Source organism: Lolium rigidum, chromosome 6, assembly GCF_022539505.1.
Source record: "Lolium rigidum isolate FL_2022 chromosome 6, APGP_CSIRO_Lrig_0.1, whole genome shotgun sequence".
In the NCBI taxonomy this organism is placed as follows: domain Eukaryota; kingdom Viridiplantae; phylum Streptophyta; class Magnoliopsida; order Poales; family Poaceae; genus Lolium; species Lolium rigidum.
This window is the reverse complement of record NC_061513.1, coordinates 256,848,493-256,865,390: the sequence shown is the minus strand read 5'-3', so window position 1 is coordinate 256,865,390 and position 16,898 is coordinate 256,848,493. Positions and strand designations below refer to the sequence as shown.

Here is a 16,898-nt window from a genome sequence, read left to right as displayed (position 1 = left end):
GGGGCCCATAGAATAGGGTTTTGCCTAAAATCATGTGATGATGGGTCGAAAATCCTTGTCCTATTTTCATGGAGTCCTAATGTGGGTATGTAAGCGTGTTGTGAAGAGTAAATGTCAATGCATATATCTGAAGTTGCACTTGTTTCACAAACATAACCATCCCGCACAAATGTTGTGGGCCTATAGTTCAAAACTACCACTTCGAGACCACGGACCCAATCTTGTAAGAACTTGACCTCTTTTTGAGTTGGTCATGTTCCGGATGACCTATTTCTAACATAAACAAAGTGCAAAATACTAAAGTCACATGAAATCATCACTTTCGATAAGAAGCCATGAGTAGACGTCTCGAGTATCTAGAGATAGCAACTCCCCGGGGTCAGGATCAATAAATTTCAATTCAGTCTAAGTAAAATTAACCTACAACGTAACCTCACATGCAAGAGAATCATGAAGCGGACCATGCTAGAGAACTTAGGTATAAATATCCAACAAAAAAAAGGCTCATGACGGATCTCGGATGCAAGTAGTTAAATCTTATTACTACTATTTAAAATTTGGGAGGTTTGGAGATTTAAAATTACGATAGATGTAGCGGGCAACTCCGAAGGTGACACGTGAGCAGGGCAGCGCGCGGAAATAGTGGTCAAACCATGTCAAAGACGATGTATGGCACGGGGACATCAATATATAGCATGTCGGCGCACAACTTCTAGCACCATGAAGACCGGCACCAAATACCAGCGACAACGAGCGTCCATGATCCATGCTATCGGCATCCTGTTGTGGTGCATCGTCGGCAGCGGCATCCACGGCGTGTCTGTCAAGAGCCATGTCCTTCTCCGGACGTGTGCATTATCAGGGCAGACAGGCGTACGGTGAGCTATAATATGTGCAAGAGAGACGAGCTAGTATGTATGTGTGCATGTGCATTACACAGATGCATGCATGGCGTTCTAGCAAGCTAACTAGCTGAGCTAGCTATTCGTTTATTGCAAAATAAGTATCATAGGTTTATTTAGAGTTGGATGTAACTAGACAAAAAATTTGGTGGTTGATACATACAAATCTAAATAATTTTGCGATACTAATTTTCGAATGGAGGAAGCAGTTTATTACTCAAATAAACTAAAGCATGTACATTGGAGTAATATACTAGAGGCAAAACAAATTTGCTATTGCCCTCAAAAAGTCACGGCGCTCCTTTCTCCACGCACCGCTCCAATGTTGTACATGTCACATAATTGTTCAGAAAAGTACCAAAACAAATTTGCTATTGCCGTTGAAGTGCGGAAGAAAGAAATAAGTCTGATTAATATGTTAGAAGAGACCAGATGAATATATTCAACAATCAACACCTCCCCTCACCTCTAAGCCGGTGGACTTTCTCTTCTTTTTTCAGACACGAGTATTATAGGTGGATCGTTATTTATTTAGGGAGGCCGCAATTTTTTCAATATTGTGTTGGCTACGATTTGAACCCATGATATTGTAGGTGTCATGCGGAATTGCATGATCTAGCCAGTTCAACTAAAAAGACTGAACTATCGGAAATGGATAGGCAATTAAATTCAACATGATGTAGCTCCAAAAATTAGGTGGGAAAATGCAAGAACAATAGTTATCAGAAAAATTTCCCTTCAATGTCGTCGGCGGCGACATGGGGTCCCTCGACATGACATGGCACAAGGCGAGACCCATGGCAAAGGGTCGCATCAGCGATCGCAAAGTTGGCCCCAAGGTGCCTACATCATGTTCGAGCATGGCTCGATACCGGTGCCCTAGGTCCCCCCAGCATCGAGGAACAAAAGGTGGACCGCATGTATGAGTTCAACCGATTTGGATTTCACACTATGGTGGACACTGTCTTATCCTCAATGCCTTAGACTACTGACATTAGGCGCATAGGCATAGTTTGCTGATGAAGGCAACATTAACACGAGGGCGGCCCATCTAGACGTTGAAGATCTCCACCATCACAAGGGGTTCTTCCTTCCTCTACATCAGCAACCGCACAATGTTGTTGACGACGACATCGGGTCCCTTGATGTGTCAGAGCCCAAGGCGGCACCTATGGCTTCGGCGCACGCAAGGTGGCCCAATGCAAGTTATTTTTTTTTTTGCGATGAACAGGGAGTTTTATTAACTTAAAACAATATGGTCCTTTACAAGCAGCTCATCAATACACGGGGGAGGTTGCACTGCAAAGAAAACACATTACCTTTCCTAAAGATTAAGTGCATGTCGTCGTCGTCCTATACCCAAAAAATAGAAAAAAAAAATTAGAAGACCACACAAATGAAAATTCCCCTTGTACAGTTGAATGCAAAGTTGCTCAGTCCTATGAACCACTCAAGCTCTATAAAGGAAACCCATAATAAGTAGAATCAGAAAAAAACTAAACTAATCAAATTCTTTTGAACCATGGTGGCTGCACCACATTTGGATGACACACCTTATTGAATATTTCAAGTGTTTTTGCTGGCTCCAGTTACAAAAAGTTTACCAAGTAGGGTCACGTGAGGAGATGATCAAATTTTGCACACCATTTTTTTTGATTTATTGTCCTTAGACATTCATGATAAATATATATCATAACGTAACCCCTCAGAATCACAGCTCCTGAATTTCCCTGTTGAACCTTCTCAATCCAAACTCTAGCCAATGAGATCATATCTCGCGGATTGCCTGGCTGGATAGGATCTGAACCGTTCTCATTCGACTGAAGCAATGTTCCAAAATTCAAAATAATTTGGGATGAAATTACGTGAGAATCTGAGCCAAAACGCATGGGAAAGACGTTACTCCAGCTAGCTACCGCTCAATCCAGCCAATAGAAACACATCTTGCAGAGCGCCCAGTTGTACAGAATTCATTGCCAAAGTGCCAACCTATCAAATGGCCAAGTCTCTCTGGCTCCTGCATCTCTTCCTCTAGGCCCTGTGCCACATCCCCGTGCGCCCTGTTTCGCTAACCTTAAATACAAGCCAGTCGGCCGGCTTCGAAGACGACGGGGCCCGGCCTCGCGCGGTGCGGCTCGCCTCCGGCTCGGCCTTACCGCCGATTAACCGGCCGCGAGCGTCACTGCTCGTCCACGGCAACAAGCGCGTCGACGGCCACCCTCGGTCGCGAGACGCCCCCAAGGTCGCCGTCTAGCTTCGCCGGCTTCTACACTGGGTCGTCCGACGGCAGGAAGGCCATGGATGCGGCCGTCCGGGCGCTTGAAGCTGCGCCTCCACGCCGTCACCACTCCCCAAGCCCCACCTCTCCGCGCCGCGGTTCAGCAGGACCTCCGCGGTATCAAGGTCAAAAAATTTCCCCTTTGCTCGCGCTCAAATCGACTGCATGCTTACTACCCAATCCCCCACCGAAATGACAGCTCGATTCTCAAATTAACCAATCTGGAACCTTCGGCAGGTAGGCAGGAAGGACGAGGGCTGGTGCGTACCATCAATCTGTCCGACGAGCCCGGCATCTGCTGCTCGTGCGGATGAGGCGGCGGTCCTCGTGTGCTGCAAGCGACCGGTGGGTGATATTTCGGCCTGAGCTATGATGAGACCCTCTGGTGAGCTTGGATTTCGATCCCCTATATGTCCTCTATCTGCTGCAGCAATCATGCCGCCCTTTGTCAATGATGGATACTAGATGTAATTCATCTGCTTTTCTTTTTTGTTACTGCAAGTTATGAATCGGTGTTGTCATCTTCTTCGGGTAAAGAATGCACTAAGTCTTAACTTCCAATTCCTAGCTGAAGCAAATTGTGAACTCTTGTTTACTTGAAACTCACAAACTTCCTCCTCTTCTCCTCCGTCGTGGTCGCCGGGCAAGGCCCGGGCGGCGGCGGCCCCTCGACTTTCCCCTCCCGGCGCTGCGCCTGCGCGGGGTAGGTGCGGCCGGGAGGTGCTCTTGGGCCGGCGGCGGTTCGGCGTGGCGGCGTGAGATCCGCACGTCGGGTGGGAGGAGGGACGGCGGCGCAGCCAGTTGATGGCGGAGCAGCGAAGGCGGGCGGTGCGGGCGGGCCTGCTCGGCCCAGATCTGGCCCAGTTTGGGGCCCAGATGGGCTGGGCGGGCTGCCTGCGTTTCGGCGCGCCGGCGGTGCTCCCTGGCGGCGGAGATGGTGCGGCAGCGGTGGATGGGTCGCGGCGGCGCTTCGGCCGGCCAGCTGCAGCTTGGCAATAGGGCTTTATGGGCCAGTTTGGGCCCGGCTGGGCCAGTTCGGGCCTGGTTTGCCCTCTTTGCCATGTCCGGTCGGCTACCGCGAAGGCGGTGGAGGCAGTTCCCTCCCGCTCAGTTGGGGTGCCGCTACCCCCGTCCCTGCTGCATGTCGTCTCTTCCTCTAGGCCCTGTTCCGGTGTTCCGGTGACCACAGTGCGACGGTGAGGGTGACTACAAGACCATGGTGGCGTGTGCTGGTGGGTGGCATGTTTGGTGGAGCACGTCGGAGCGTTCAGGGTGGTGGGTTTGGTGGGTGGGAGAAATCCGTGTCGGCATGTCCGACTCCGACGCGGCGACGCCTGCGGGTGTCGCCTTCCTTCCTGAAGGGTGTCGGATGTATCCCTCCCCAATCCCTTCCGCGTACCGGGGGAAACCCTAGGCCTAGTCCGGCAACAGCGGCGTCGTCGTTCCCTTGTTGAAGGTGCTGCTTGGTATGCGGCGTCTCGGCGTGCTAGGAGCGTGGTGGTACTTCTCCGGAGGGCGCAGCGGTTGCGGAGTCATCCTCGTTTTCGTCAATCTGCCGGTGTCGGCATTAGTTTCTTTTTCTTTTCTTTGTCTTTTCGTTTGGCTTGGTTATGCTGCGGCCCCAGCTGTTTCGTTGTATCGAATGGTTGCTATATTAATATAGCGGGGCGAAAGCCTATTTCGAGGAGGAGAAAACTACAGTTACTTAATTCATCTTGTGCAATCTTGGGAGGTTATAAGGTAAAGAAATGGTTCACGTCAATCTGCTTTCGCTGAATAAAATTGCATTTTTTCTCTCTTTGTGTGGACCAAGTAAACTGACTCCAAGAGGCCATGCCAAAAATAAGAGTCATCTGGACTACCATATATCACGTGAGATGCTATCTAAGAGCTGTATTTTTCACCTTGCTAAACAGTAGTAATTACACAATCAGCAAGCTTAAGGGCAATCTGTAAACCTGACAAGAGTAGAAGTCCTTTTTACATACTAATTTGTATGAGTGTCATATGGTAATTTCAATTAACACATGCACAAAAGTTTACTGGAAATTAGTTTTTCATCTAAAGACCCTTCCCAGTTTTATAGACATCCATGCATGTTGTGGTGGCACTAGTTTTGATTGCTTGATGCTCTGGTCTGAAAGTGCAATAAAGTGAAGAGTTGAACTTAATTTTTCAGAGTTTAAAGGTGACATAATGCTTTATTCTTCAGTTGGGGTAGCAAGCGTGTGGTGTTTCTCTGTAAACAATGGCAGGGCTATAGGTGCTTTTTAGGTGTATACTGCAGTTAAACTGAACCAAAACAAGTATCTGTTCATGTTTAACCATATACTCGAGCTTGAGCAAAGACATGGATGTACTGTACTAATTCATGTTAATTATGCTAGCACGAAGCTGCTTGGGATTATTTCATCTAGAACATCACCCGTTGTTAAATGTTTTTGATGGGTACTGTTTGAAACAAGATAAAGTATGAACTTGAACTTGGCTATTTATTCAGCGAAGAAGCAATGTTATTGTAGCATATTTTGAGTTTCGGCTACAGACCCGAGTTCGAAGAATTAATAATGCTAAGTTGATTGCATTTCTGTTTTGAGTGAAGTAGATAGAGTAACCTGGAATGTTAAGCACTTAGAACGTGTACTTCTATAAGTGCAGAAGCATGTTCAAGTCATATGCTAGTTTTTGTGGTGCTGTAATTTATGTGGTCAATCTGGTGACAAGCTCAATGGCTGGTATGGTCTGCATGAATGAATAGCCTGCTTGATTTTACATGAAAGTGTACAAAATCATTCTGAAATTCACATAAAGGCTGACTCATTGCTCGTCCGTGTAATCTTGTCTTGGCTGGTTCATTGGGGTCGTGCTCATTTGTTGGGGAACATGATGAGGTGATGCAAGTAGGACTAGGTTTCGTAGGACTACATAGGTCCAATACTGAACTGAACTCATAGGCTAAATTCATGAGTTACTGAGACAAGTCGAGAATATTGAAGGAATATTATAAAAGTCATTGTGTCTTGTACTCCTTGTGTATTGACCTGGTTGTAAACGGTTCCTAAATGTCACCATAATAAAGTTGTGTTGCTTTACAATTATTGTGGTGTATGATAAAGCTATTTGATTGAATTTCGAACTTCTAGCCTGATTTTGGGAACCAGCACCTTGTGAAGAGACCCAAGTCCTCTGAATGTTGCGAGAATGCATTAAACATCCATCATATGCTTATAATTTCATCTAGTCTCTGAAGTACATCGATTCGTTTCTGCTTGCGGTTAGATGGTGGTTGGTAGTTATTCAAATGCCCAGTAGGATTTATTGTGCAATCGAATATAGCAAACAAGTTTTCTCTTTTGTAATGCGTATTATTTGTATTACTTTGTCTTGATGTTCTGCAAGCTTCAGGTTTCTTGCTTTTGGGCGCTTTTTAGTTTTTCTAGGCAGTAATCTTGGTGCTTCACATTTCAGGTAAAATGCAGGCACATAATATTGTTTTGTTGTTTGATCTTTCCTTTTAATTTCTACCTTTTTGGTGTTTGCTATAATTTTGTTGCTCCCAAGATATAGATACTTCCAATATATTCTTGATTGGTTAATTTGCTAAGGTGCGTAATATCAATTCAACACATACCCACAAGTTTACTGGAGATCGTTTTTTTCATCCCAGAGCCTCCCCTATAGTTATTCATGTTGTGTTGAGCGTAATTTTGATTTCTTGATACTCTTATTTGAAAGTGCATCAAACAAAAGAGATGAACTAAATTATTCAAAGTACAGAGAGGAGGCAGAATTCTTTTATCCTTCAGTTGCAATAAAGAGTGTGTGGTGTTTCTCTGTAGATAAATGTCAGTCCTTCAGTTTTTTTTTGATTTAGTTGTATAGTGGAGCTAAACTGAACCAAAACGGGTATACTAGAGCTTGAGTAAAGACATGGATGTATTGTAGCAGTCTCGGTACTGCTTCATGTTAAGTACACTAGCACAAAGCTGCTGGGAATTATTTCATCTAGAACATCACCCATTGCTAAATGTTTTTCATGAGTACTGTTTGAAACAAAATAAACTATACAGTTGTACTTGGTTATTTGTTCAGATAAGTAGCAATTCTACTGTAGCATATTTTAAGTTTCCACAACAAACCTGAGTTCCAAAAATTAATCATGCTAGTTGATTGCATTTATGTTTTGAGTGAAGTAAATAGAGTAAACTGTGGTCTTAAGAATTTAGAATTTTTAGTTTCATAAGTACAGATGGAATTGAGTGTTCTTCACTCCTTAAGCTTGTATAGGTACAAGTGGTTTTAAAATGAATAAAATGCATATAATCTCATGAACATATCATAAAGATCATTTGTATTACATAATTTGAATGCATATTTCGTGGATAAGTTACCAACAAAGCATAGTTAACATTCCTTTTACCGTAAGTGGGGCAGCACTATCCAGCTTCTTGTGTTCCATTATGTCAGTTTGGCTAGTTTATTTAGCCTTGTGGTCTGATAGTACTCATTTTGGCCTAGGGATAATACATTTTCTAGACGGGTTTGCTAGAATGCTTGATAAGGTGATCAATTGTTATGATATAATGTCACGAAAACATATATAATGCTCCTTCCAGTTTCTGTGATAAAGATGTTCATTGTCTGTGCATCAATTCACTTACACTCCTCCATATCTTGGCAGTGATTGTCCTCAGTTATTATATTTGTCAGGAGTGGTAACTATACGACAGATTAGCGGGACATGCAACGTTTCCCTATCATGGGAGCCCATCTTTTATCTAGCTTGTCTGTTACTCATGCATGGTGTCCATACTGATAATATGCATGGGTCCGTTATGCACTTCATGACTGAAGTGTTTAATCCCATGATGATGGCTGATTTTCATGATCAGACCAAGGGTCTAGTCTTCTTTTCATACCAAGGGTCTTTTGATTTGATGATCTTTCACCTTTATGTGCTTCTGGATTTTATGTGGAGCTTATACCACATGAGATGTGTTTGGAACTTATTTTTCGAGAAAACGCAATGACATTGCGTTTCATTTCATTGCAAAGAAGAGTTGGTTACAGATGTTAGCCACCTCGGTGGCTTACAGATACGAGAATTCAGTGTACATCCCGGTACCGTGGGTAGGATATTGCGGAGGCCGGCCCGCACCGGCTCTCGCCCAAAGCGTTGCTTCTACTCTAAACCGCTCACGTACGCGCTGGACCGTAGGCCTCTCTCCCTCAAAGACGCAAGCGTTTCGGTGCTTCCAAATGAGCCAAGGGATGAGCAGCGTGACAGTGGCAAGACCCTTGCGCATTTGCTTCGGAGTTGCTTGCCTCGCCAAGATCCACCATTCGCCGAGCAAGGGCTCATTGTCGGGTGGCCCGCAGGTGAGCCTAAGCAATGCCAAGGTGTCATGCCGTACATGCCTTGAGAAGGGGCATGCTAGCAGTAAGTGTTGCAACGATTCCGGTTCCCGATCGCATAGGAGACATCCGGGATGGTGTTGTAGGCCGTGTCTCGCAGCCCGCTCCGCTGTCCAACATCGGTCCTTGTGAGCAAGCCGTGGAAGAACTTTACCGCGGCGGCGCCCGGTGTTCTCCAAATCAGCCTCCATGCACCGCAGCTCTTGGATCCTTGGAACATGCTCAAGTAGCGGTGTCTTGGCGGAGTATGTTCCGCTAGCACTCCAACGCCATACCATTTGATCCGGGCCGGGTCGGTGAGTGTGAATTGCTCCACCTTCCTCCAAAGCGACAGTGCACGGCCGATCTCACGGATGCCGATGACACCATGGATGTCACGAGCCCGGCGGTGCGCCAGCAGTCCGTCGGCGATCGACGTGCCCTTCCGGCGTCTCTTGGGGATGCAGCATACGGCTCCGGTGCGATTTGACCGACGGAGCGGCTGCCGATCCAGCCGGTCCTCCCGTAACTCCGCCGGTCTGTCCGTCGCCGGCGATCATGTGGGTGGAGGCGAAGAACAAGGAGCGCTCCTGCTGGGTGAATTGCAAGTCCGTGCCGCTCCAGTGCTCTGTCTTGGTCGGTTCTACTTAGCCACGGCCTAACGTAGACGCAGCGCAAGCCCAGCCCTCTCCTGCATCATGGACGCCGAGGCCTCCAAGTGAGATTGGCCGGCTACACGGTGCGCCAATTGACGTGGCAGTTGTCCACCGCTAGCCTCAGCCTCTTCCCTCCCAAAGAAATCCACGCTCGTATCTTCTCCAAAGATCTTGAGGATGCACTTCGGCGGCCGTAGAACCAGGATCCGGTGCAGTGGGATTGCGGCCGTAACGGCTTTGACGAGCGTGAGCCGCCCCGATCCGTCCATGAGCCCGGACTTCCAAGTTGGAAGCTTAGCCGCGGTCTTGGCCACCAGGGGCGTGAACCGGGCCCCGGTAGGACGCCGCAAAGTCGCCGGGATGCCCGTGTAGGTCAAGGGCAAATCCGCTAACCGGCGATGCCGAGTCATGGTGATCACCGTGGCCGCATCCTCCTCGCAGCTTCAGCAATGTCGCCGCGCTCTTGTCGTAGTTGACTTGTAGGCCGGAGGCTTCGCCAAACGACCGCAAGATTGACTTGACGGCATTGGCGTCGGCGACGGCGGGTGGCGTAACATGACCACGTCGTCGGCATAGAGGGATGCCACCGGGATGGTCTTGGTCGGGTGGAGAGCTTGTAGAATTCCGACAAGTGGCCGCGTGCGTGACCGGCCTCCCAAGGGCGTCCACAGCCTAACACGAAGAGCTGCGGCGACAAGGGGTCCCCTTGCCGCAGCTCCTCGGCGGTGCGGATCGGTGGCCCGGGCAGCCATTTAGCAGGACACGCGTGCTTGCGGAGGAGAGCAGGATCGCAATCCAGTCCATGAATTTGTCGCCGAAACCATACCGCCGGAGCACCTCGAAGAGGAACGCCCAGGATAGCGTGTCGAAGGCTTTGGCGAGATCGAGCTTCAGCATGACTCTCGGCTCACGTAGCCGATGTAACAGGCGCATGGATCGTCTGACAAGCACGAAATTGTCGTGTAGGCCGCGGCCACCGATGAAAGCGTTCGGTTCTTGCTCACAAGGCCGTTGAGCTTCGGGCCGCCCTTAGCGATAGCACCTTCGCGACCACTTTGCCAATCAAGTGCACGAGACCGATGGGACGGTAGTCGCCAAGCGTCCGGGCATCCGGGCGTTTAGGTAGCAGAGGTGAGCAGCCGCTTGGTTGATCCTATGGAATCCCCGTCCGCGTAGATCATCGAACCGGTGGAAGACGGCGAGCACGTCTTGTTTGACCACGGGCCGGCATGCGCGCGTGAATCCGGCGGTGAATCCGTCAGGCCCGGGTGCTTTTCGTGCGGGTAAGCGCTTGATCGCAGCCCGCATCTCGTCCTCGGAGAATGGCTCATCGAGCTCGGCTAGATCGGCCAGACGGCGTGATCAGCCGGTCGAGGTTTAGGGTGCAATCTCGAACAAACTCCGTGCCAAGCAGTGTCGTCGAAGTGCGAGAAGGCCGCCTCAGCCCATCTCGGCAGTTGGTCGAGCACGCGGTTGCCAACCGTGATACGGCGTATCCTATTCTTCCGCCGGCGGTATGAGCACCGCCGGTGGAAGAACGCAGTATTGGCGTCTCCATCCTTTAGGTTAGCGATACGGGCCCGCTGGCGTGCGATCGTGCGATCGAGCGACGCAAGGCCAAGGTGGGAAAGCTTGAGAGCTTTGTGCAGCCACGATTCGTGTGGCGTCAGCGTACGGCCCTCCCTGGCCTTGTCAAACCGGAGTATGAGCTCACGGCAGATTGCCAGCTTGTGGCGCACGTTCCCGATCGACTTGGCAGCCCAGCTAGTCAATTTCCTCGCAGTGGCCTCGTAGTCTCAAGCATCATACGCTCAAAGGGGTCGACGCTCCGGACCGAGCTCCAAGCCTCCGCCACCGTTTCCCGGAAGCCATCGAGGCGCAGCCGTAACTCCTCAAAGTGGAACCGGCGGTGCGTCGGTGGCGAAGGAGAGCAATCCAGCCAGAAGAGGTCGTGATCGGAGACGACGGACGCCGGGCGGCCTTAGGCCGCACTCACCAACAAGTTCCTCCCAATCAGCAGGTGCATAGGACGCGGTCAAGCAAGCACCGGGGTGGGCGGATCTTGCCCATTAGTCCACGTATAGCGGCGGCCATTAAGGTACACCTCTTTTAGCGCTAGGTCGTTGATGCAACGCCGGAATCTCCCCATCATGCGCCTGTCCAAACGATCATTGTTCTTGTCCTCGTCCCGATATATCGAGTTAAAATCGCCACACAACATCCATGGGCCGGGGCATAGGGGGCGGAGGTCACGCAGCTTCCGGAGAAACTCGATCTTGTCGGCGTTCACTTGCGGTCCGTAGACTATGGTGATCCACTGGGGCATGGTGCCGAGGTGGTGACCTTGGCGGAGAGGGTGTTGGCGGTGAAGATAGGATCGGTGATGGACACCGTCTTACTCGCCACGCAAGAAGGATGCCGCCACGGGTTCCATCGCCAGGGAGATACGTAAAGTCGTCAAAGTCGGCGCCAAGTGTTTCCGGGATCGGGCCCGAGTAGAACAGGATCAATCTTAGTCTCTTGAAAGCATACAATGGAGGCGTTAGTGGTCGCGAGTAGAGCGCGGATGGCGATACGGCGCGGCTTGGAGTTCAGCCCACGCACGTTCCAGATGACAATCTTAAGGTTTTCTAACATGGGGAACGGGATCGACGACGAGTGCAGCAAGCAGCTACATCTGCAGCGGGCAGCCGGGCAGCACCGTGCAAGGTGGCACTGCGGGATCAACGGGAACCTCCTGTCGACAATGGCGGCGATGGCGCGCAAGATGTCTAGCGGTATTGGCATCGCAAAGACTTTGTCGTAGGCTCTCATAGTTTCCTCCGTGATCTTCTCGTTGAGGTCGAGCAGTCCCAGGGTGCGCAGGACCTGGACGTGGGCACGTCTCTCTGTTGTAGGTGGCGCGGTAGTGCCTGAGGGTGTCGTCGTGCGCCTGGAAGCTGATCGGCCTCGTCTTGGGGAGAAGACAAGGGGGCGGCGGGGTCGCTTTCCAGGGGTCGGAAGGGCAGCACTAAGCTTGCCGGTGGCAGCGGTGAGAAACTCGCCCGCAGTCCGGGAGCTCGGAGGTGCTTGCCGCGGACGCGCGCGCCGGCGGCGGCGCATTACCACGAGCGGGGACTTGAACTTGCCCGGCGTGGCGGTGGTTTCTGCCGCATCCGGGCCATTAGCCAGGGAATGGGCCGGGCCGCCATGGGCCCGGGTCTCCTCCACGAGCGAAGCAAGGGGTGGCGACGTTGCGGCGGGCGATGCGGCTTCGGATGGTGGCTGCATGGCCGTTTCTTCCCGCCCTCCGTCCGTGGACTCGGGGCGTTTGGTCCACGAAGCGTCCAAACCACCGGCAGGCGAGGCACGGGAGTTGCCCGACAAGGGATCAGCCTCGGTGCCGCAACCGCTCCAATTTGGGAGTCCGGTACCTCGCTCACATCAAAAGATGGGGCGGTCCGCACTTCTTCCAGGTCCCGACAAGGCGTGGGCGCAGTGGGATTGGCGCCATCTCGCGGTCGGTGGCGCGTGGGAGTAGAGCTGGTCTGGGGAGGCAGCCATAGAGGCCGTGCCATCCGTCCCATGTGCAGCCGCATCCGGCCCAAGGGTGTACCTGGTCGTAGCGGGTCGGGGCAGCGGCAGCTGTTGGCGGGGCTGCCACCTTCTTTCGCCAAAACAACGATTGCTTTGCGCCGGCTAGCCGGCCGGCGTGGCCCACTTTGACCCGGCCATGGCCGCATCGTCCGTACACCGGAGGTGGCGCCGGCGCGGCGCGGCGGAGGGCCGAGCCACCGCACATCGCAAGCCACGCCATCAGCGCGCCGTCCCCGTCGCTGAGTCGCCCATGGGAGAGAGTCGACGGCCATGCCGTCCGCCCTCCCCGGCGGCCGAGTGGCGTCGCCGTCCGTCCGCCGTCGCTTGCGGCCACGACCGCGGCATCGAGCATGGGGGCGCCTGTTGTCGTCGTCACCGCGGCCGCTGCCGGCGTCGCCATTACCACCATCTGGGCCATCCGCAATGTGCGCGGCCGGCGTCGAGGGATCATCGGCCACATTGATGGAGATGGGGTAGGTGAGGGTCCGGATTGTGGGCGCTTGGGACATGGAGCTTGCCGGGACGATTTCCACGATCTCGAGGACGGCGTGCCGGCGAATGGCGGCGGGGTTCCGGTGCGCGCTCGTCAAGCGGAACGTGGCCATGTCGGTGCGGGTGCGCGTGTCGGCGTGGAGGCTTTCCACCCGGCAGCTGCCACGCAGCAGAAGAACTCAGCCGTCGTCAGTGCCGGGCTTGCGCAGGGATGCCGCGGAGCCGGAGCTCGACGCGTTGATCGAGCCCGTCGCAGCCGGCGTGGGCGAGCTTGCACCAGGGGCGTAGGTTGAGGGAGAACCTAGGGCTGCCGAGGTAGTGGTCGCCGGAGATGCGGTTCCGGTCATGCTCGCGACCCGAAGATGATGAGGAAATCCTCGGGGTGATGGAGATGGACGGAGAAGTCGTTGGCTTGGAGGGCGAATGTCGCGCAGAGCAGGTCCGTCACCTCGCCGGCGGTGACCGTGGGCCTTGTGCCAGTGATAGTTGCAACCATGGCGCGACGCAAGACCATCTCCGCCTCCTCCATCTCAACGGTGCACGGCATGATGACGCGCACAGGCTCCGCTTGGGTTGGTGCGGGCGCCGGTGTGGCCACCGGGGCGCGAGCGTCGCGCAGCGGCGATGGAGGGGGCACGGTCACCAGGGCGCGCGTGGTAGGCTGCGGTGGTGGTGGGGGTGACGGTGGTGGCGGTGGCGCACGGGCAAGCGGTGGCCGGGCGCGCGCGTGGAGGGAGCCGGCGCGGGCGCGGTCGTACTCACGGCTGCTCCGGCGTGCGCTTCCGCGAGCCGTGGCCGGAGAGGAGGCAGCGGCGGCAGCCGGAGCTCGTTGATGCAGCCGCGCACCGCATGCCCCGGCTCCGTGCAACGGAAGCAGCAGGCCCGCTTCGGCTTCAGGCGAAGGGCTGCGGCGCACCTGCCGCGCACCGGCGTCTCCTCGAGGGCGGCGGCGTTGGTGGTTCCTGCGCCGCGGCTGCTCCCAACCCTCCGCGTCCGCGCCGCGAGGTGCCGCATCGACGACGCGTTGGACCTCCGAGCGGGGGCCGAGGCGGGTGGAGGCAGCGCGCGGCCGCGGCGCCGCTCGGTTGTGGAGCCGGGAGGGCGCCCGTGGCGGTGGTGGCGGCGGTGGCGGCGGCGTGCGGGCCACTTCGCTGTAGCTGCGCGAACCGCGGTTGGAGGAGCCACCGTCGTCGGAGGACAGCCACCGGTCGCTCCGGCGGTGGCCGGCGTCGCTGCTGTCGTGGGAGGGCATGGCGCCGGCGGAGGGGAGGGAAAGAGAGGGGGGGGGGGACCTACCGTGAAGGTTCGCCGGCGGCGGCGGGTCTACAGGTTGGGGGTTGGGGAGGCTAGGTTGCGTCTAGAATCGTGCGGAGCCATCATGTGCCATCAACTTATGATCTTCCCATTTTCGTGTTTGGAACTTATATTGTTGCATCTGCTGTGGCAGACTCCTTCGGAACACATGTCAAGTTTGTTTGGATGATATTTTATTAGTTCATTGTTGTGATCAATTGGGGTTTTATATCTGCTGACAACTTAGATTTGTGTGATGCAATTTATTTTCATGCCCATGATGTATATCATAATGCTTCTTACTTGTGATATAGTGGGGTCTTTTATTTGTATGGAAAATCTAAATTATGCACTCTGCTACTTGATAGCCGTATATTCTGAAGCGAAATCCTCTTTTTAGTTACGACTACACTTGCAACTGGTGAAAATCTCGGTTGCAATCACACTTACAACTACAAAAAGAAATCTCAGTTACAACTTCACTTGCAACTACAAAAAATCTCAGTTCAAACCATACTTACAACTGAAAAAAGTTCAGCTCTAACAAAAAATTCTCGGTGGCAATCCCACACAACTAAAAAAATCTCAATTGCAGCCATACTTGTAACTATAATAAAATAACGATAAAACTATTTGACGAGGGTGCTCATCGGCAATGCCCACCTTTTGGGGCTTAGGGTTGATGAAATCCTGCAGGCTGATACGAGACATCGGATACCAAACAGACAGGGAGAGAGATTTACCCAGGTTCGAGGCCCTCGATGAGGTAAAACCCTTACTTCCTGCTTATCTGATCTTTATTATCGAATATATCGGGTTTACAATGGGGTTGTCGAAGGCTATGACTAAGATCTCGTCGATAGGCTAAGATTTCTAATGACCTAGCTCTAGACTTGCGGTGAATCGGGCTGTGGTGATTGTGTGTCCCTCGACAGACCCTCTCCTGGCCCTTATATTGTAGACCAGGTCTCGAGAGTTTTGTCCGGGTTCGACTAGGTTACAAAGAGTTCTATGTCTAATTTTTCCTTGTCTATCGTATTCTTGCCTTATTCGTCAAGAATCCTTCTTTGGAACCGACGTATCGGCCCACCTTGATCGGTAGATGATCTTCATGAGTTTCTGGTTGGTCTGTAGGAGGTAGCATAACATTGGTTACCCGAAGGGTAATGCCCACATCACTATTATATGTGCTCTCTGTAATAACCGGATAGGCGGCACGCCTCTAGGTTCGTAGTTTACTGGTCGGACCGCTAGTTCAACTACTGGTTTTTAATGGTACAAAAAAACAAGATAAATTTCATAGCTACCATGCATAATATAGTACAAAAATAGTTAGTATCTATTTCTTACAGTAAGCGATCTTGGGTGAGTTGGTTAAAGAAGGTTGTCAGCTACCTTGCTTCCCTCCGATTCAGGATTTGAATTCCGCTAGTGTCTATTTACTTAGAATTTTGCAGGGTGAAAATAAAAAAGTGCACGAATCTCCGTCAAATATCTGATGGTTGTAGAATCTACTGAGCTCTATGCTATTTCTGAGTATACTGAGAGCAAATCCGTTTCATTTTTCTTTGGCCCTTTCGGCAGCTTTGTTATACCTTGAACTTCTTATTTAATGAATGAGAAAAATCTTTTATCTCAGTTAAAAAAAGGTTCAAACTAAAAGACCAGGCTGGTCATAATATACTCCAACTCTCCCAGTCACGTTAAGGTGGGACATACATGAAAATAGCGAAAGCATGCGCAAGCCGCAACACATTTACTATATTTACGGGGTCCAGCATCAACAAATATAAGTATGCACATATATGAGTTTTGTAATTTTAATATCCCATTTGACATACGTGTAGTTCAGTAACTCTAACAAAAAATCAAATTAAATTGTGAATAATACCAAATATGTTAATGAATATGTTTTTCACAACACAAGATCATGCATTCTGAGGTGATATTGTGGAGAGAAGCGGTGGAGTCAGTACGATGAGATCAGAGGTCCATACCGACATGTGGCAGCATATAGGACAAAATTTAGCTAATCAGAGCTTTTCGATCAAACGAGGTGATGTAAGAGCATCTTCCGAGGAGTTCCGAAAATTCGCTCCTAGATAGAGATGGTTTTATATCTCACTCGCAAAAAGAACCCACATTACAATGACATGTGGATCCCATATGTAAGAGCCTTCGTCTCCAATGCCCTCCTTTCACATAGTATCTCTCCCTCAATTTATCTCTCCGCATCGGCATTGTAGCCTCTCTGATGTGCCCCTCATTCCCCTCCTGTGACCGTCAGACATGTGCACACCCGCCATC

At 51.4% G+C, this 16,898-nt stretch overlaps 1 long non-coding RNA gene across 1 annotated transcript; it reads left to right on the top strand.

Moving 5' to 3' along the window:
• The first annotated feature begins 3,204 nt into the window (after positions 1-3,204).
• Positions 3,205-3,753, top strand: LOC124659734. The gene is made up of 2 exons (XR_006989678.1): positions 3,205-3,305; positions 3,418-3,753. It is a non-coding gene; the product is annotated as an uncharacterized LOC124659734 (long non-coding RNA).
• The last annotated feature ends 13,145 nt before the right edge of the window (positions 3,754-16,898 follow it).